Source organism: Rhinopithecus bieti, unplaced genomic scaffold, assembly GCF_001698545.2.
Source record: "Rhinopithecus bieti isolate Rb0 unplaced genomic scaffold, ASM169854v2 scaffold_2574, whole genome shotgun sequence".
NCBI classification, from domain to species: Eukaryota; Metazoa; Chordata; class Mammalia; order Primates; family Cercopithecidae; genus Rhinopithecus; species Rhinopithecus bieti.
The window spans coordinates 3,533,044-3,555,907 of NW_016804493.1; positions in this window are offsets into that span (position 1 = coordinate 3,533,044).

Genomic DNA, 22,864 nt, shown 5'->3' on the forward strand with positions numbered 1-22,864 from the left:
AGAGTCCTCAGAAATAATACCACACATCTACAGCCATCTGATCTTTGACAAACCTGAGAGAAACAAGAAATGGGGAAAGGATTCCCTATTTAATAAATGGTGCTGGGAAAATTGGCTAGCCATAAGTAGAAAGCTGAAACTGGATCCTTTCCTTACTCCTTATACGAAAATTAATGCAAGATGGATTAGAGACCTCAGCTCTTTTAACTCTCTCCACCTCAAATCTATTCCACATGAATCATGAGGTCACCAACCTGAGAAAAATTTGTGTATTTAGCCACGTTCCATACCTTTCGGGATCCCCTCTTCCACGCTTTTCTGGAGTTAACTTTCTAAAACTGGTTATTGAGCCTGAAACACCAGGGAAGCATTAAAAAAAAAGTGCACAGGCACAACCGGCCTTAAAGATGGGGATTCCTGACACATTCTGGTCAACCCCTGTATTAGTCTGTCTTCATGCTGCTAATAAAGACATACCTGAGACTGGGTAATTTATAAAGAAAAGAGGTTTGATGGACTCTTAGTTCCACATGGCTGGGGAGGCCTCACAATCATGACAGATGGCAAAGAAGAGCAAAGTCACATCTTACATGGTGGCAAGCAAGAGAGATTGTGCAGGGGAACTCTCATTTATAAAACCATAAGATCTCATGAGACTTATTCACTGCCATGAGAACAGTATGCAAGAAACTGCCCCTATGATTCAGTTATCTCCACCCGGCCCTGTCCTTGACACGTGAGGATTATTACAATTCAAGGTGAGATTTGGGTGGGGACACGGACAAACCATATCAAGCCCCTTTACTCTGTGTGGTGTTTACTCACCAGTACCTCAGGGATTTTGCTTTCTGGTTCTGTTACAGCTTGACTTCTTTGTCAACTTTGATAACCATCCTTCTTTTTGTATTTTCTTATGTTTTATTTTTCAGCTTTGCAGTAAAATTAGCAAATAAAAATTGTACACATTTAAGGTGTGCAAAGCAATGTTTTGAAATGATTACCACAATCACACGATTTAACATAGCCACCACTTCACATAGCTACTTTATATTTTTATGGTGAGAATACTGAGATCAACTCTCTCAGCAGATTTCACATATACAATACACTGTTGTTAACTACAGTAATCATTCTGTCTACTACCTCTCTAGAATGTATTCATCTTACAACTGCAAATTTGTACCCTTTGGCCAATATCTCCACACCAACCCCCTTCCCTAAAAATCACTCTTTTACTCTGTTTCTATGAGCTCAACTTTTTTAGATTCCACATATAAGTGGGATCATGAAGTATTTGTCTTTCTGTGTCTGGCTTATTTCACTCAGCATAACATCTTTAGTATCTTGAAGAGATGTTTTCACTGCAATGTTCACTGCAGCTTTATTCACAATAGCCAAGATATGGAGAAACCTAACTGTCCATTGACGAATGGATAAAGAAAACGTGATACACACACACACACACACACACACACACACACACACACACACACACACAATGGGATATCATTCAGCCTTAAATAGAAGGAAGTCCTGCCATTTGTGACAACATGGATGAACATGAAAGGCATTATACTAAATAGAATAAGCCAAATACTGAAAGACATATACTGACATATAACATATACCTGAGTTCATTTTGTTCCATAGCATTCACTTACCCTTCCATAATTATCATTCTTATTCTTAGAATACCATTCCAGATTTGCTTATCTGGTTTTATTCTAATATGAATATTTAGCAACAATGAACAACCCATTAGAAACTAAACTGTATATGTTCACTATGGCCACAATGCCCCGGAGAGCTGGAAATGAGGGGGGCTCATGCCATGCACTTTGTATGTGCTATGCCACCCAAACATCACTCCACCCCTGTGAGGCTGGTATCATTGGCCCCATTTCGGAGAAAAGAAAACAAAGACTGAAATTCATTAACCATTCGTCCATTTCAGTAATTGAAGTTTCATCTATCTATGTTCTAGATGCACCTAGCCAATGAGAAACACACCCACACCTCCAGCTGTAAATCTTATGCTTTCGAACTACAACTGTCTGATCCTCATTTGCACATAGAATTGAGGTTTCAGGAGGAGATAAGTTTTGGGTGGGTTCCAGAAAGATGGGATTGGAGGGGTAGAGGCCAAATGAGAACATTCTGAAAAGGAAAATGAGGAGGAGAAAAGGAGAAAAGGGCAAGGGGTAGTCAGTCATAGGGGAGAAAATAATCTGATTTTAGTGGGTGGAGAGTAAATAGAGAATCAGAAATGCAGGGTTCAAATGTCAGAACAACAGTTCAGCATTTTTGCATGATCTCTATGACATATGCTATTCCGATATGAAACAAATTTCTTTTTAAATTTTTGTCATTCTATCTGGAACTCCAGCCCTTCTTAGGACAAGCAGGAGTGAACATGAAAAAAAGTTGCTTTATTGTACAGATGTCTTAGAATTTTCTCTAATAAGTGAAGAAAAATACAACTCAATGCTACTGCTAAAAAATAAGTGTTAGAGGGTGGCACAAGGGTTGCACAAGCAGGGTGGACACAGAATACACAGTTCCAGGATCCAGCAGAAGAGGCTGTGTCGGACAGACAAATAACAGAAAGGAGGTAGACCTTCTTAAATAGAACAGTGTTTCTTAAAAGTGGGAGCGGCATTTCTTAGAGGTTAATTTTCTTAACAGAGAGTAATACTTCGGATTTTGCATTGGATGGTTAGAAGATATGAAGAGATGACAAGCTAGGAGGCCAGCTGCAAAGCTCTTGCAGTGACTTCAAGAATTAGCTCATTGGGGCCAGGTGCGGTGGCTCACGCCTGTAATCCCAGCACTTTGGGAGGCCGAGGCAGGCAGATCACGAGGTCAGGAGATCGAGACCATCCTGGCTAACATGGTGAAACCCCGTCTCTACTAAAAATACACAAAAAAAATTAGCTGGTCGTGATGGCGGGCGCCTATATTCCCAGCTACTCTGGAGGCTGAGGCAGGATAATGGTGTGAACCCGGGAGGTGGAGCTTGCAGTGAGCCGAGATCGCGCCACTGCACTCCAGCCTGGGAGACAGCGCAAGACTCCGCCTCAAAAAAAAAAAAAAAAAAGAAAAGACTTAGCTCATTAAGGCCTACTGTAAGGCAGATGTGATGGGAACAGAGGCTCTGACATAATGAGACACCCTAAAGAAAGAAAACGTAAGACCAAAACCAGAACTCAGGAGCAGACTGGTTATTCACAGTACAATCAAATAAAGAGTTAAGATGGTTTTCTGATTCCTCCTTGAACTAGTGAATCAACTGTGTCTCTGGCAGTCTTTTCTAATATTCAATTATACCCAGAGGCTGTCAACAATCCATGAAAAAGAGGCACATAAAATACTTACTTTCAGAAAACTAAGTTGTATTTTTATTAGCTGTTTTCCACGATAAAATAAACCTTACATGTCACTTGCCCTTTATCAGGGATAAACACTGTGCATTCATTGAGTATCAGAAGGAGGCCTCTGCTGTAAAGTTATCCAATTAAGGCCAGGAAGAGAGTTTAAGAGCAATCAAGGCTTTGAATAAAGCTCAGTGTAAATTGACCTTGTTCTTTTCTTCAGGCAGAAGCATCTTTGTGACTTCCAGACTGTGACATGTTCACTAAGAATGCGAGATCATATACCCTCAGTGGCTAGACGCCACCACTTTGCAGAATTAAAATCCTCAGGAGCTCGTTGAATAAGTGCATGATATGATGTGTGCAACAAGACAGACACCATGGTTTACTGACCTTGCTTATTGACCAGCCGTGACTTCTTGCAGTAGTAAGTAAACTCCTGTTCACAGTGCTCCGCACGGTTAATAGTGACCTGAAGTTGCTCCATGCTGGCCACATACTCGAAAAACCCAGCATATGGGTTCTCTGGATTAGTATTTCTGACTCTTGTTAACTCAGAGCCGTTGTGCTGTATGATGGTCCATGTAGTTTCTTGTATGCAGAAATGGGGGGAGAAAGAGAGGAGACCATCACTAGTCTGCAAAAGTTAAAATAAATAAAGAAAATCAAAATCACCTTTTATCTGAGTCAAATTTTTCTAATCATCAAACTTCTCTGAGAGGTAGAATCAACACAAATGGATTCTCAGAATTGTTAAGTTATAGTAAGAGATTATTTTTCCTGAAATATATACTATTGCCATGCATTTACAGTGATTTTATTTAACATTTTCATATAATTTAGCCACACAATATTTATGATGAAAAATATTAGGAAATCTGATTATTTTTTGTGATGTATTTTATTTCACTGAATCTGATATTCCATCTTTTTAAAGATGCATCATTATTTTATTTCACTGCAAGAAAGGAAAAAATGCTGCCTATTATAACTACAAAATATTATTCATCAACACATCCAAAATCCAGTGATATCACAATATGAAAAATAGTGTGTATCAGAATTCATGAAATAGTTTATATTACATAATGTAAGGAGCCACTTTTCTACTCTTAACTACTATTCATGGTATCAGCAAAAATAAAGTCAAAACTTTGTAGCCCTCTATATACCTCTGTAATCAACATTTAACTATGAGTGTGCATCTTTTTAAAATTAAATTTAACGTATTCATTTTGATATCATGTGATCTGCACAGTTAGATGGTACAATAGGAAGTTACTCTTTTGAATTGTATGCATCTGACACAGCATCTCAACTAACACAAAAGTAAAATATCTTTGAGTATATACTAGAGTTATCACTATTGGTTCCTGAATGTCTGTAAACATTTCCATCATGCTGATTACCAAAATTTCTTAGATGAAATAAAAATCCCACAATGTTTGTAACAGACAATAGGTATATGATATCTGCCCTTCAACTTTACCAGTAATAGACTTTATACTATATTTTCTGTGATATATGCAGACACAAGAACAGATAAATCAAAAAGCCTCTGATTTAGTATGCAAAAAACAGAGTGAAAGTTGTCAAAACTCCACTACATATATGCTGTTAAGTCACATAACTCTTCTGTAATACAGAGGAATATCCCAAATTGGAGGAAAACAGTAATAGTAGGCAAAACGTGCCCCCCTCTTTTTAGCTAAGACATTCACATGGATCAACAATCCAAATAAGGAGGTATACTTTGAAAATTTCATTCCCATTCCTTTCCCAGTCATCAGAGTTTGGACTAGAGAGGCTGGCTAAAGGAGGCTGGACTAACTTCACAGACCTATTGCCTTCCACGTGTGGATTATTATTTTTCTGCGAAACATAGCTGTTATTTTGCATTTCCCCTTGCATTTCAGTCCACCCTTCAACAGTAGAATGCTCTCAAACAGAACTTAATCTACCAGCCAATAAAATTACGGGTGGCCAGCAGTACAATGCCGAAGTCGTCAAGAGATCTGAGTTGCAGATCTGGCAAGCATCTTGTGCCCTTAGGAGAGTCAGGTAAAACCTGAGCCTCCATTTCCAAATTTGGAAATTAAATTGGCAGAACGAGGTCTGAAATTCTATAATTTCAGCCAACTCGACCTTGGCTATTGGAAGTTTAAGGCTATTATTAACTAGACAAATCTGACAGCCTAGCCTCTGTTGGACTCTGTTTCTTTTGTTCAAAAAAACTATTCACCTTTTCTTGTGGTAAATCAATGGCATGCAAGAAGAAGCTAGCTACCAAGAGAGGCGGACAATATACCTGCTTGAAGCTTTGTCTCTTTCCCTTCTGGATCACACTGAGTGAGACTTCCCTGTAGTTTAGCATCCACTGGGTCACAATTAACACCTGATTCTAAAGGTTTTTAAAGGTGTTGCAAGAGACTCAAGGCCACCGTGCCTGGCAACCATCAAAGAGTAGCTCATATCAATGTTTCCTTTTGAAATTCTAAAATATTTCAATGTTATGATAGTCCCTGTAAGTGATTTTATTCTCTAATAAAAAGCACTACAAGGTATGATGTTAAACGGATGCCACACTTATCAGGCCATCTAGATTTCCAGGGCAGAACAGACACAAAGAAATTGTCACAATAGATTTTGAGCAACAGAGAAGGGGCCTTAAAAGCCAGGTTCCAAACCTCATGTGCTTCATTAATCTGGAAATCTCTGAAAAGTCTCAAATTAGAGCCTTTTTACTGTTCTTTCAGACATGGTTGAGTGATCTGAAGTTTCTACGAACATCTGTTTAGAAGTAAGAGTGGTAAAAGACACAGACTTCATCACAATTTGTAATCCAATACTTTGTGGTTCACTTTATCGGTCTTCCCTACCAGTCTGCAAGCTCTATGAGAATAGCAATAATTTCTGATCTGCTAACAATCATATCTCCAGCACATAGCACAAGGGTTGACACAAAATGCAGAAGACATTTGTTGGAGAAATGAGGGAATAAACAAATGAATGAATGAAAACAATGCATTGTCTAGATTAGAGCACAACCTCCTAGGTTATCTGATTCAGACGCTGCAGTGGCTCTGACATTTTCGTTGCCTTTGAGTTGTTATATAATTCTATAAATTGTAGATAACTAATAGAATTGCTAAATAATGTTAAGTCTGGAACTGTGAAGGGCCCTGAGATGTTACCCTACTTGCAAGTTAAGGAGTTATATTGCCAATACACAGATTATATCTATCTGTTTATTGATCTGTCTACTACCTACCTACCTGTCTAATCTATACTAACAGACACAGAGGACCTCTGACTCAGAGACCATTCGCTCACAGAGAATCTCATTTACATCAATCCCTCATACCTCAATTTCCCACCTGCAGATGCAGTGAGTGCTAGATAGAGCTGTGCCTGCTGGAGTTGTACCGGAAGAGGAGGATCACAAAATTATGAGGCTTGGGCTTACAGAGGGTACCTGGCACACTCTCTCCTCCTCCCCTCCATAGAGTGATACAGAGACTTTGGCTCTGGAATGTCACAAATTTTCTTTAGAGGAGAGAAGGTACAAGCCCTTAGGTTTTTATTACTCTCAGAAAATAAGCAAATGCATCTGGGAGAGATAAGCCTTTAAATCTCTTCAGAGCTATTAACTATCTCTAACTTCCAAGACACATTTAATCATCCTTTAACGTAGGTTGCCAGACACTTTTTTTTTTTTTGTCTTTGCCTAGAAATAAAAGCACTGTTTCCTTACAACAAATAATTCTTGTCTGTAGACAAGCAAATTCTACCTGGTTGAGGTTCTAGTGACTTCCCTCCCCCACCATGGATGAATCCAGTGTTGCCTCCATATGCACATTTGTTTCCGTGTTCCTAACATGTAGATACGTCTTTTCTTTGGATTCTCCTTTGAACAGGTTGTAATATCTTTCCAATTTCTTCAGTAATAATGCATTTTAAACATCTTTAAAATTTTTTAACTTTTATTTTCATATCTGCATGACAATCATGATTTTACTTTATTACAAATTATCTTTTACTAAATACAAAAAGAGTGGTAGGGTAAGGAGACAGGGAAATGAGTAAGAGATGGCTGAAATAGGCAGAAAGTCTACACTGAATGGTAGTTTGGGTCTACTCATGTCTTTTCCTGAAGAGATTTCACTATTCGTAAATAAAGCAACTGAGTAATTAAGAACTTGATTTACCTTAGGCTGGCTGCTATTTTTTAGTGTGATAACAGTGCAAAGAGAAAACATGCTGTTTAAGCAATACAGTTGCAAAGCTTGTGTTACTTCATGCTTAATAGCCGAAGGTGATAGATGCGATAAAGACTAAGAGCAGGTAGCAAGTGCTGTGTTAAGGAAAGCAGGAGACAGGAGGGGAGACAGCTAGCCTTCTGGAGCAAAACCTGATGTAAATAGGACTGCATTTGAATAATGGACAGTTATTTATTAACCCTCATAGCTGTTAAGAAGGCCTTTATTACTGAAATCTCTAAAGTAAAAATAATTATGCTATTATAAGTCTAACGCTCTCCAGCTTTCTCCTGTAATGGTCTCAGGAGCTCCTATCTCAGAAGCACATGGGGTACTTGTTAATAACGCAGAGACCCAGGCCTTGTGTTCTAAACTTACTGAGTCAGGGAAACTAAACCCGGGGGTCTCGGTAATGGGGCCATGAGAAGGGGTGAGTTTAACCCATAGAGTTTTCACTTTTAGAAAAACTTGAAAGTCTCATTTCTTCCCTCTGGAACAATCATCCTTACAGTGCAATGTTTGATAATGAGAAACTTCTTGAACGTGAAACAATTTCATTGTAGAAAAAGCAATGAAGGCTGGGTGCAGTGGCTTATGCCTGTAATCCCGACACTTTGGGAGGCCGAGGCAGGCAGATCACCTGAGGCAGGCAGATCACCTGAGGTCGGGAGTTCCAGACCAGCCTGACCAACATGGAGAAACCCCATCTCTACTAAAAATGCAAAATTAATTGGGCGTGGTGGTGCCTGCCTGTAATCCCAGCTACTCGGGAGACTTAGGCAGGAGAAATGCTTGAACCCGGGAGGCGGAGGTTTAGGTGAGCTGAGATCGTGCCATTGCACTCCAGCCTGGGCAATAGGAGTGAAACTTGGTCTCAAAAAAAAAAAAAGAAAGAAAAGAAAAGAAAAAGAAACAGCCACTGGGATTCACCTTATTCTAACTAATTATTTTAAAATTATGTTTGGAAAACTGTTTACAAAGAAATTTCAGCTTTTAACATCGTTTAAGAAATCATCCATTCAAAATAAAGATTTTTTTTTTGTATATTTTAGCTTATAATGCTTAGAGGTATTTTAATACATGTGGAATCATTTGACACTAGTTCTAGACTAATAACTAGATTTTTTAATAAGACACATATTTGCAAGTTGGTGATTCAGCATTTTGTCTTATTTTCACCATACCTGATCTATATAATTAGAAGGTACGTTCTTGGCTGCAAGCAATGAAATATTGATAGAAGGTAACCCTTCCTAGTGGAAAAACTTTCAGGCTGTGAGAAAAGAGACCAGTGCTTGATCTATTCCTACCAATATTTTCACCCTGCTACACTTAACCTCCCTGAGCCTTGGCTTCCTTATTTGCAAAACCAGATCAATAAAGAGAGTTTCAAGCTATACCTCCTACACTTAACCTCCCCCATTCTTGGCTTCCTCATTTGCAAAACCAGATCAATAAGGAAAGTCTCAAGTAGTAACATGTATTTCTCACTGGGTTATAATACTCTGGGGTTGTCACTTTTGCTTGAATATGTTCCTATATTCCAGAGCTACTGGAGACATTTAGCTGTCTCTGGGTATCTGTATTTCTGAATATCTTGCTATCCACATGGCTTTAAGAATTTTCTGAATATCCTCTTTTTCATCAATACTTTCGCATAATCTTGCTGAATGAAGCACCTTTAATCTCTGCATAGTTCCAGTGACTCCAGTCATTTTCTTTTTTTTTTTTCATTTGGGATCTATGACCCATCTGACCGCATTTCAAAATCTAAGCTCCTAAAACAAGGAATTCGTTCTCTCTTTCTCTCTCTCTACACACACACATACATATTCTTCAGGTCTCTTAGAATTGTTTAGTCTTAACTACAAGTTTTTTTTCCCCAAATAATTTGTTTATCAAAGATACATTTTCTATAATAAGGTACATTAATTTGCTATGTAATATTAAAAAAGTAAATGTTGATTTAATTTAAATAATGTATTCAATAAAATAAAATTGATAATTTATCACTTAGATAATAAAAAATACATATGGCCTATAAATTACTAAATTATTACCCATAATAAACATAAGATATGTAGTCAATATTCATTACACATGGATTCTCATTATTTATGAATTTGCCTATTTGCTAAAATTCATTTGTAACCCCAATGCTTTCACAGTCATTTGTGAACACATACAGAGCCGCAAAAATTGGGTCTGCCTGACATTCACATACCCTGTTAGAGCTGAACAAGGAAACACTGTTTTCTTCTTTCAGCTCTCATACAATAAACAAATGTCTCATTTGTAGTCTATTAAGTGCCACATTTTTTGCATTTTTGTGCTACTAGTTGGTGATTTTGCTGTTTAAAATGCCCCCCACTCCCAGAAATGTTGTCGAGTTCCTAAGCACAGAAGGCTGCATGCACTGAGCCTTAGAAAGAAAACACATGTGAGATAAGCTTTGCTCAAGCTTGAGCTACAGTGCTCTTGGCCATGAGCTCAATGTTAATGAATCAACAGTATGTATTAAATAAGGTGTCTTTAACCTGAAACACACATAAAACAAGATTATGTATTGATTGGTGGATGAGACCATTGTGACCAGAGGCTTGCAGGAAACTAATACTGTGCTTCCCGCTAGGAATAATTTGTTCAGTGTTTTCTAATCCAGTGTTTCTGGTTACTTTACAGAACATAACTACTGCAAACAATGAGAATGGATAGGGAGTGTGTGTGTGTGTGTGTGTGTGTGTGTGTGTGTGTGTGTGCTTCTTAAAGCTTCAAAGGCTAGAGATATTTATCAACCTATCACTGTCTAATTTCAGAATGAAACTTTCTATAACATGTGTATGTGTATAGCTCCGGATGCATTTATGGGAACATAGAATTTACAGGTTTGCAGTGGTGGATTGTTACATAAATCTCACTCACAATCCAATCTATCCAAGCTGAAAACAAATAAATAAAGCATTTTGGCACTGGAATTCATATCTTACACTTGTAAAGTCTTCTCTTTTTTTCTCTGTAAAGTCCTCTCACATTTGTTATGTTTAATTCTCACGTACCAGAGTTGCCAGTGCATACTAAAATTTGAGACCCATGATGTCTAAAACAGTGATTCCCAAACCTAAGGACACATAAGAATCATTTGGGAAGATCCATGATATGTTTTCCATTTACCCACTTCAGTGGTTGCTCTGGATCAGAACCACCCGCAGTGCTGTCTGGGCATTCGTACTGTCCAGGCAGGAGAGCTTCATTGAGAAGACACATATGCAGGAACCACCATTTGTTTTGGGTTGTTTTCGTGTATGGGGCAATGCCCTCAATGGTTGTGAGATAAATGGAAGCCACCAAGTGTGTTAAATGAAAAAACTTTGAAGATACATTCTACAGCAATTTCTGCCAAAATATGTGTTGGCACAGAGTTTGCCACCACCTGCAGTTTTTAGAACCACACATTCATTACTATAAAGAAGCGGTCGCTCCCAAATTCAAATGCCTCCTCAGAATCTTGTTTGAATGTGGAAAACCAGACATCTCAAACTCAAAAAAAAAAAAAAAAAAAAAAAAAAATGTGTAAAACAGAGCTTATGATCTTTCCCTTAAACCTTGTCTGATCGCATCTTAAATAACAACAGTTCAAACACTCAATGGCCCAGGGCAAAAACTGTGTGGTTACTTTTGGCTTTTTGTTTTCTCACACATCATAGGTATGCAAAGAGAAAAATCTAACACCTTTCCTCCATCTACAGTGCTATTCTCTGGTACAATCAGTACTGGATTTTTGCATGACTTGAAACGGTCTCCCAACTCTTATAAAGTACGGTATGCATAGTCTCCTCACTCCTTTCCACCCCTGCTCCTGAAGAAGCATTCCCTAACCCAGGAGCAGTTGCAGTCCAATTAAAGGAAGTTAGATTGCATCCCACCATTTCTTAAAATGCCTCAGTGTCTTCTCATCTCATTTCAGAGTTAAAAACCAAAGGTCTTACAACATTGCCATGAAGCCCATACTCTTCCCCTCCCCATCCTACTTGACTCTCCCCTCTCTTCCTACTCCCCACTTACTCACCATACTCCCACTATCCTAGGTTTGTTGCTGTTTTCTAAACACACCAGGTAAGATCACCTGTCTCAGAACTTGGCAGTTTCTGTTTCCTCCGCCTGAAAGATACGTTTCCCAATTTTAAGTACCGAATCTCCCTTTGCAACACCCTCTGCCTCAAGGTATAATGATATTGCCCTTTTCCTTTGGTTTTGCTGTATAAAATATTGACTTCTAACACAGCACTCAGCTACATTGATCTCAGTTCAAAGTAACTTTCAGCAAATCATAAGGTTCTACATCTACAATGATACACTCCATACTAGCCACGGGAGGCTATAAAGCAGTTAAAATGCAGCCAGAGAGACTCAGAAAGTAAACTTAAAAAAAGAAAAATAGAGATGGGGTCTCACTATGTTGCCCAGGCCGGTCTCGAACTCCTAGGCTCAAATGATGCCCCCGCCTTGGCTTCTCAAAGTGCTGGGATTACAGGTGTGAGCCACTGTATCCAGCTGTAATTTAATCCTATTTTAGTTAAATTTTTTAAATTTAAGTTTAAATTTTTAAAATGCAGTAATTTTGTTTTGTAATTAATTTTAATTAAATTAGAATTTAAATAGGCACTGGCTAGTGGCTACCATGTTGGACAGCACAGTTCATCTAGAATCTATTGTGTGTGTGTGTGTGTGTGTGTGTGTGTGTGTGTGTGTGTGTGTGATGAGGAAGAGATCAATACTCCTTTTACTGACATTTAAATACAATTTCCAGCAGCACTACTGGTTGAAAAGACCATCTTTCCTTCATTACATATCAATGCCACCTTGGCCATAAATCAATTATCCATATATGAGTGAATCTGTTTATAAATTCCCTATTTTGTTTTTATTGGCTTATTTATCTTTGCGACAGCTAAATACAGCTTTACATCGCTATCTGTATAATGTCTATATCTATCTAATAGAGTTGAATCCTTCAAATTTGTTCTTCAAGATTGACTTGGTTCTTCTTGCCTCTTCGTATTTACTCATGAATTTTAGAATATGCTTGTTGATTTTCACCAAAATAATCACACCAACCTATAAACAAACACCCTGCTTGAGTTTTAATTTAGGTTTGCACTGAATCAATATCTAGTTTGGAAGAACTGATATTATACAATATTGAGTCTTCTAATCAATGAACTTTTTGTTTTGTTTTTTTGTTGTTTTTTTTTGAGATTGAGTCTCATTCTGTCACCAGGCTGGAGTGCAGTGGCACAATCCCAACTCAATGCAACCTCCACCTGCTGGGTTCAAGCAATTCTCCTGCCTCAACCTCCTGAGTAGCTGGGATCACAAGCGTGCGCCACACCCAGCTGATTTTTGTATTTTTAGTAGAGACGAGATTTTGCCATGTTGGCCAGGATGGTCTCCACCTGCCTTGGCCTCCCAAAGTGCTGCGATTACAGGCATGATCAATGAACATTTTATATTCCTCCATTTATTTAGGATATCAGTTCATCTAAAGGGCATTTTATACTTATCTGTGTAGAAACCTTGTACATCTTTCATTAGATTTACTACCCTGTGTTTGAGGCATTTTGTGCCATTGAAAATATGATCTCCTGAAAGTTTATTTTCTAATTGTTATTGTTGATATACAAAAATAAAATTGTATTTATTGTTCAATGGCAATCCTAATCTTAATAGTTTATCTGTAAATTGTTTAGAGTATTTTAATACATAACCTGATTATCTATGAATAATGAGAATCTTAGTCTTTTTTTTCCCCAACACTTATGTTTTTCATTTCTTTCTCTTCCTTTATTTCACTGTCTAGGACCTCCCATACAATGGTGACGACGATGGTATTAAAGGCGGTAACAGGAAAAGCTTTCAAATTCCACTGTAAACTAATATATGCTATAAGGTTTTCTGGTCTTTATCAAAATAAGGAAACTTCCTTCTATTGGCAATTTGTTGAGTGTTTTAAATTATGGATGAATATTGCATTTAATCAAACACATTTCCCATGTTTATTAATTTCTATGTAAATTCATGTAAGTAAAGAATTCAAGAAGATGTAAGCTTTATGTTTACATACATTTAAAAAGTAAATATTCTTCAAAGTTTGACATGTATCAATCTTCTCCCAGAAATAATCTATCCTTTTTGTTTGGGGACATAATTGGAAACATTTATTATTAGATGTTTTACACAGATGCCACATGCATTAAAAAAGATATTTAAAGTCATTACCATTTAACTATTTTTTTAAGATTTACGTTCAGTTTTTCTAAGGAACAATACACATTTTAATCAAGTTGCAAATTAGGTCAACATTCTGCTTATTTCATTTTAATTTTGCATATTTAAAACATGCATGCAAATTTAACTATAAAATAAAAGCCGATTAACTCACCAGTCATATTGCAATATAGAAGAAATGGTTCCAGGGGACCACTTCCATCTGAATCTATATAGTAAAACCCTGAAGTATTTCCTCTGTGCTTATAGGCTTCACATGACTGCTCATAGATAGCTTTAAAAAAAAAACATCATTAATGGAATAGCATGAAATGAATCTCAACTTTTATTTTGGACATGAAATACTGCAAGTCTTGAAATTTAATATGTACATTACTGACCAGGAGAAAAGCAAAACTTACTTTAAAACAAAACTCATTCTTTTTTAAAATTAACATGGATGAAAGTGATTTGACAGAAAAAAATGAGGTTGATTTTATGACTTCTTAAAATCACTAAATGAAAATGAAATCACTTGGTCAAAACCAAAATTTAGCCACTTTGATATTCTGAAGAACAAGGAAAGAGAAGGTAGGTGTTTAAATGTTAGAGCCTTGTAAGTATAATGTCATAACTTATCTTGCGGCACACATTTTGGAATTTCTAATTCTAGTAGCACCTTGTAATAACCTAATGTCTGAAGCACAACAGTGTAACCTCCTTAAATAATCTGCTGTTAGCCAATAATTATATAATAGAAACATTTTAAATCATGTTATAACTATACTCCATTCCCACAGAAAATTAACTATAGATAAAATATTTTTTCACAAAACAAATGTCATTCACAAAACTACTCATCAATAATTTCTAGAGTAATTTACAAAAGAAACTCTCACCAATGCCATAATGAGAATTCAAGATAATTAAAATTCAAAGCAGAAGAAATACTTGTATGAACTATGCCCTCAAGTGGTTTCAATGTGTTAGATCCATAATCGGACGTTTGGATGTTTTTAATTATATAATCCTAAATTTGCTATGTACAAAGTTTCATATCAACACTTGTGTATAATGCACACTTCTCATTGAACACTGGGCCAATTATACCAATAGCTTCTGTTAAGCATTTTATTCTGTGAAACGAGAAATAAACAATCCCCTGAATATTTGCCCCTGAATCTATTTTAGTTTTGAAAATTATGTTAATGAGTGTTTAGACAACGTGAAATACTATGGCTAATTTGTTCAATGTTACCAAAATTTCAAGTAATCATGTAAATTTACTTCCACACTTCTCCACAGTATGATGGTTTTATTTTGTTCTTATTATATATCATGCTGATAGAGATATAAGCATGGTTCATTTTCCAGTCACATTTGCATTTTGTGCACTGACATGGGTATGTAAAAATGACTAGTTTATACATTTCAATGTACACACGCATATGTTCATAAAGTCCTTGAAAGAGTTTGGCAGAATATCCTAACTTTGTGGTGGGACTGGTTGTGGAAAAGGATTGGATAAGAATACTTGGAAGGACTTCTGAATTATGTGTATGGCTTGACTTTTTATAGCATGACTGTTGATTTATGTGCATGGCTTGACTTTTTATAACATGACTGTTTACCGATTACTTCCTAATAAGGCTTTGTAGCAAATTCCATCTCCTGCCCTCCACTGTTGCCAAGACTGTCGTTCTGGCTCCATTTCTCAGAATAGTTATGGGCAAAAACCCTTCAACTGTATTAGAGCTGTCTTCTCAAGAACCTAATAAATTAAACTAAATTATTGGATCAAATTGTGGGTCACAGATGAAAGTAACTCTATTTATTATCTAATTTTTGTCTTCAGAGTTGTTTAGTTTATATTTAGATTCAGTCATTGATAACAATTAAAATGAATAGTCAATGAAAACACTGAATAGCTTTCTGTTTTGAGTTAGTTACTACATGGGGATAATGGAGGATATAAAGAATTAAAATATACTGTCCCTTCACTAGCTGGATGTCCTGGGTCAAATAACTTGGCATGTGGGTACAGGTGAGGTGTTGGCTTCTGGGTACAGATGAGGTGTGGCTTTATTACCAGCTAATATTCTTCATAACAATCTTATGAAGCACCTCAACATACACAATTCATGCCCAGGAATGACTCCAGCAATAGTGGTAGAGCTGGGAGATTCTCTTGGTGATGTCCTCCCCAGTATCGAATCAGGGCTTCTGAGGGTCCTCTGTGCAGGCCCCCAGAGCTGGGAGCCCAGGATTCCAATCTCAACTCTGGCAGGAGCACAGTGTAATAGACAAAGGGTGGTGAGACGGATGGCTTTGTACCTAACACCCATGTCTTAAGTCAAGGATACAGGAGGTAGTATTAGTTCAGTTGCTCAGAAATGTCAGTAATAATCAGAAAAAATGGCAGAAAAATGGGCATTTTGGTCTTCCCATGTGTGCCCCGGAACAACTGGACAATGAAATAACATGAACCTCACAACACATGCAAGCCATTTCATCAGAAAAAAATTTCATGATTTGTAATATAGGAAAAAAGCGATATTGGTTGTTATCCCAGGCTCTAGAAGATGACATCACAAGTTCACATCCTCACTCTGCCTCAACTATTTTAAGTAGCCTTGAACAAGTAGATTAATATCTATTTCTTTATAAGTAAGTTGCCTATAATAGCATTCACCTACTAGGGTGACCATCAGAATTAAACGAGCTAGGACATATAAAATATTAGATCCATACCTGGCATTTAGAAAGTATTGAATAAAATTAACTATTTATCTACCACCATAATTTAATCATTATCTACCACCCTTTTCCTTATCACCCTCATTAAATAGGGTTGCAAGATAATATAAGGATTATCTGTGCAATAGACTGAAGGTTTGTGTCCTCTCAAAATGCATATGTTGAAACTTCGTCCCCAATATGGTGGTATTTAGAGGTGGGGCCTTAGTGAAGTGATTAGGCCATGAGAGTGAAGCCCTCATTAGTGGGATTTAGTGCTCTTGTAAAAGATTTCCCAGAGAGATCCCTCAGCCCTTCCACCATGTGAGGACACCGTGAGAGGATGGAAGTCTATGAAGCAGGAAGCACACCCTCACCTAATCTGCTGGCATCTTGATCTTGAACTTCTCAGCCTCCAGAACGGTGAGAAATACATTTCTGCAGTTTGTAAATAACCTAGGCTATGGCATTATGTTACAGCTCTCCAAATAGACCATGACATCTAGTCCCTATTGGATATCTGAATCTTCATGCCACAAACCACCCCACCCCAGTCCAACCAGGGTTGTTTCTGAGAATCTCTTTGTTTAATTGCATGAATAATAAGAATTTGGTAACTGAGCATGTACTTGTACTGTGCCTTCTAGAAAGTTTAGTGTCAAAATGCTGGCCCAATTCAAGTAACAGAGCAAGATAACAAAATTCACCTTCTGCATTTTATTTGTTTTCGATCCTTGGCTACCTTTCATCTTCTATATGTATTTTCCCTTTGCCAGGTATCCTCTTTTCTCACCTGTTTAATATTATGTACTTCTATAGGCTATCTTGACTACTTTATGAAATGAGATGTGGATTAACAACTGGATGCTGAGTTTGCACAGAACAGACATATATACACACAGCAATGAAAAGGGAAATGGGACAAAGAAACCAACACAGGGGCAAGAAAAAGCAGATGTGTTCCGCTTACAGTTATGGCAAGTAGCTCCTCTGTAACCAGTGTTGGTACAGTTACAATGAAAGGCGCTCCAGGACTGGGAACACTCCCCACCGTGTTCACAGTAGTTGGGGGAACACCTAAAAGAAGGTTCAGGTACAATCACCAGTTTCCATTTTAAGATATCTTAAAGTATTGACCATTTATACATGGTCATGAGAAAGACGGATTTCAACTATAACATAATGACTAATGATGCTTCAGTCTGTTGTTAATCACTTTAATCACAAAACTAAACCTTAGATCAATACATTCATCAGATTTCAGCCAATTCTCAGGTAGTTGTGACTGCTTAATTTTCAACATGTCTCACTATATCAGAGCCCTTCATTTTCCCTAAGTGACATAACATGGATTCAATATGTTGGCAGAAATATCCATAGCATACACGAAATAACACTTTATCACACTGAATTGCTACATTGTTCGAACTCTGAAAGGAGAAGGAATAAAGATAGAAGAAAAGGTAAAAGGAAGACAGAGGAATATCTTTCTTCACTTGAGGTATACTTCTAGGAATGTAGGAGAATACACAGTATAGACTCACAAATTTCAAGCAGTGTGTCGGGGTGCTCTAAGGTGCAAAATAGAACTCACAGGGACTCACAGGATAATTTAAGTCTTCAAGAGAAATATCTGTCATACTCAGCACCTATCAAACACTGTGTGACTTACTAACTAGCTTGAGGTAATTTAGTTTCAACATTAGATCATTATATATTCCCTTTAATCACATCCTATCCTTGAGGAGCAGGGTTTTAGTAATTGATTATTTATTTATGTATTTATTTGAACGGAGTCTCGCTCAGTCGCCCAGGCTGGAGTACAGCGGCGCGATCTCGGCTCACTGCAAGCTCCGCCTCCCGGGTTCACGCCGTTCTCCTGCCTCAGCCTCCCAAGTAGCTAGGACTACAGGCGCCTGCCACCATGCCCGGCTAAATTTTTTGTATTTCTATTAGAGACGGGGTTTCACCGTGTTAGCCAGGATGGTCTCGATCCCCTGACCTCGTGATCCGCCCACCCTGGACTCCCAAAGTGCTGGGATTACAGGCGTGAGCCACCGCGCCCGGCCGTAACTGATTTTTTAAAAAGCAAGTACCACGTGAAATCAACATTGAACAAAAATATGAGGCTAGTGGAGTCTCATCTATTTTTTGTTGTTGTTGTTGCTTTGGTAGTTTTTTTTCTGAGACAGAGTCTCACTGTTGCCCAGGCTGGAGTGCAGCGGCACCATCTCGGCTCACTGCAAGCTCTGCCTCCTGGGTTTGAGCAGGGTTCTGCCTCCTGTATCCTCCTGCCTTAGCCTCTGGAGTAGCTGGGATTACAGGCTTTCGCCTCCACATCCGGCACTGGAATCTGATCTGATTTCAAGTCTTGAGAAACGGTGGTGTGTTCAGCAGCTACACATGTCCAAATACTAAGTAATTGTGTTTAATTAAAAATAATTATTTTCCAAATCATGTATATCACTTTTTTCAAAAGGTTCCTAGGTTGTTATGGCATATTTGTTAAGTTTTTTGGACCCGAACCACTTTTTAAGGTTAGGGATATATTTCTAGTGTTAGGAATGTCTTTTGGCCTAGGGGCACGGTGAAAATTACCGAGACACATAGGGCACCATAGATGAAGAAGTTTGGAACGTTTCGTTATTGACTCAAATAGCCCTAATCAGATTTTTGATGACTTTTAGGATGTAGAATGAAAGGTACATTGAGATCAAGACTTTAAATGCCCTCATTCATCACAGATTAACAACTAAATAAACTACAAAACCTGCAAGAACATATTTGTGATGGGGTTTTTACCATCTCCTTTATTAAAACTAAGGAGGAGAACTTCCTGTTTTGCTTACAGAATTTTCCAATTTTAACTAAAAGGATATTATGGATTTTTTTTTCCCCTGATTTATAAGGACTAAAATGGCACTAACAATCCCCTCAGCTTAATCACAATTTGGATAGGTTTCTTGGTGACTATAGGCACTTGACCTCCCTTATCTTAGAGCCTTTACTTCAGAAAACTTTCCGTGATCAATTCTTTCTTTGCCCCTCTCAGATATAAATCTTCTCCCAGCCTCTTGCCAGTTTTACAACCCAGGAATGTCTTTCAAGGACCTGGGAACCACCTCTTTGAAATGTAAGCATTAAGAAAGATACAGCCCCTATTTCCCAGTCTCTGGGGAGGTAGGAACCTAACTTCTTTAAGCACCAATAAGCAAACACAGATGGCCTCATCTCGCTGACACTGTTAGCCAGTTGTAAGGAATAAATACTTATTAAATTATTCGTAGCTAAACCACTTTTAAAATCAAAGTGTTAGGTCTATCTTTCGGCTTAGAGGTGCGGTAAAAAGTTACTGAGACAGCTAGAGCACCAGGAGCAAACAGTTCGGGAACTTAATCAAACAGCCCTGATCAAATTATTGATCCCTTTTAGGATTCAGAATGAAACATAGCAAGAGACCAAGGCTTTAAATGCCTCATTTAAAAAAAAAATCTACAAAAAAATCCCAGATTTTAAAAAAATCTACAAAACCCGCCAAGAATATATTCATAATAGGGTTTCTGCCGTCTCCTTTATTTTATTTTATTTTATTTCTTTGAGACAGAGTATCGCTCTGTTGCCCAGGCTGTAGTGCAGTGGCGCGATCTCGGCTCATTGCAAGCTCCGCCTCCCGGGTTCACGCCATTCTCCTGCCTCAGCCTCCCGAGTAGCTGGGACTATAGGTGTCCACCACCACGCCCAGCTAATTTTTTGTATTTTTTAGTAGAGACAGGGTTTCATCATGTTAGCCAGGATGGTCTCGATCTCCTGACCTCGTGATCTGCCCACCTCGGCCTCCCAAAGTGCTGGGATTACAGGTCTGCCATCTCCTTTATTAAAACAAAGGATGGAAACTTCATGTTTTGCTTACAGAATTTTTTCCAATTTTAACTAAAACAATATTATGTATTTTCCTGGTTACAAAAAAAGAGATGTCCACTGTACAGAAATTAAACAATCCAGGAAAAAATAAAAAAGAAATGTCATTGACATCTCACTGTGTATGAACAACCACTACAAACTCACAGATCTGTGTGTATGTCCATAAATATAATCATAAGGAAATGCTACTTTACAATCTGCTTTTTAAGAAACCAGAAATTAATAATGACCATCTCTTCATATCCACTAAGTTTATACATATTTAGCATTTTTATAGATTCACAGGAATTCATTCAAAATGTGTCATGATTTATTTAATTTTAAGCATTTCAAATCAATGACAATGTGTAAAAACAGGAAGACTTTAAAATATTAAAACAATAACAATTCTAATTGGTAATCAAACCAGAAATGACATTATTCAGAAAAGGCTTTTATTTCCCCCTATGGAGTATATTTATGTCTTTTTATTTTTTTAACTCTTAAGTTCAGGGGTAACTTACGTGCAGGTTTGTTACCAGGTAAACTTGTGTCATGAGGGTTTGTTGTACAGATTATTTCATCACCCAGGTATAAAGCTTACTACCCATTAGTTATTTTTCCTGATCCTCTCCCTCCTCCCACCCTCCAACTTCCAACAGGTCCCAGTATGTGTTGTTCCCTTCTTTGTGTCTATGTGTTCTCATCATTTAGCTCCCACTTATAAGTAAGAACACGTTGTATTCATTGCATTAGTATTCACAATGGCAGACACGGAATCAACCTAAATGCCCATCAGTGATAAACCAGATAAAGAAAATGTGGTACATAGACACCACAGAATACTATGCAGTCATAAAAAAAGAATGAGATCACATCCTTTGCAGGAACATAGATGGAGCTGGAGTCCACTATCCTTAGCAAACTAATGCAGGAACAGAAAACCAAAGGTTATTCTGTAGCAAACCTCAAACCATGTTTTAAAAGGAGTTCAATATAAGTGGCTTTGCCTAAAATCCAAAAGAATGACTCTTAAATGGCTGTGATACATATGCTATTTCTATTTGATCTGCTTCAAAAAGACCAACTGAGTCCATTTTTCTTGATTCTTGTTAGACCAGATTTTTCATAATTTTAATTCAAATGTGAAAGATTAAATTGTGACTTTTATTTAAAGTCATTACGTTATCGTAATGTTTACTACCGGTAACCTATGGCAATTTATGTTCTATAGTACTCATTCTCACCAAATGTTCTAAACTGTTGTATTTTACACTTTTCTCCTCCCTACTCACTACAATACAAGATAAGACAATTCATTAACCCATTTTCTCTAGCCACTAAAGCTTTTCCTTGGACACTGCCATCATTTTCATTGCTTGTGAACTTGAACAAATTCTTACATCAATATACCCAAACCTAAAGTGATAGTAAGGTTTTGATTTCTCCTGATTCCTGGTCTATTACAATGTAAATTTCAAAAGCTTTCATACAATGTAAAGATGTGCTGGAATTAATATTGAAGTAAGCTCTATACAACATTATCACATTTAGGGAAATAAACCTAAGTGCCAGTGAGTGCTAGGATAATGGTGACCACCACAATTTTCAAATCTTACATTCTCCCTCAAAACTTTGATATCGACAAGAACCAAGCTCCCCATGTCCCTAGCGCTCGCCTCCAAAAGGACCATGCCTGCAGTATTAGAGGAGGCAGAATAACACCATGATCTTCAAATCAACTGGAATAAACCCCGTATGTCAGTGTAAGGAACAAAGGGTAGGCTTGGGGACTCCATGGAGAAGAGGGGAGGGAAGGTAGGCAGGTAGAAACTCCACCAGAAACGAGGAGGAAAACAACGGGCCTATGGAGGATGGTGCCATGGAGGCTGGAGGCCAGAGCCCGAGGGCTGGGTAACAGAAGTGGATTGGAAGGACAGGTGATGGAGGTGCAGAGGCTGGAGGCAAGGAAGCCAGGAGTTGGGTACTGGGCTTGCTAAGGTCACAAGGTGTATAATGTCACTCAACAGCCTGTTAGTTCCTGTCAGTGGTCTCTCTGCAGCCCAGGTGTGCTTTGATACCAAATGATATACTTAACAATTTCCTTTAATAAGTGTTTTACGCCCAAGCAACTTCTTAAGAATTTTTGTCTTAGTAGCCATCACTCCTGCCCCGGCCCCACTCACATTTCGGCCCCAGATGTGGGGACCTGGACAGCAGCTGCCTTTTCAGTTCTGTACTCACCCCTCAGCCATCCCTCTCCGAAGTCCCTGGACTGAGGGCCACCCTGCTGCATGTCCACAGAGGACAAGGGGAGGGCTTCCAAGTGTGTGT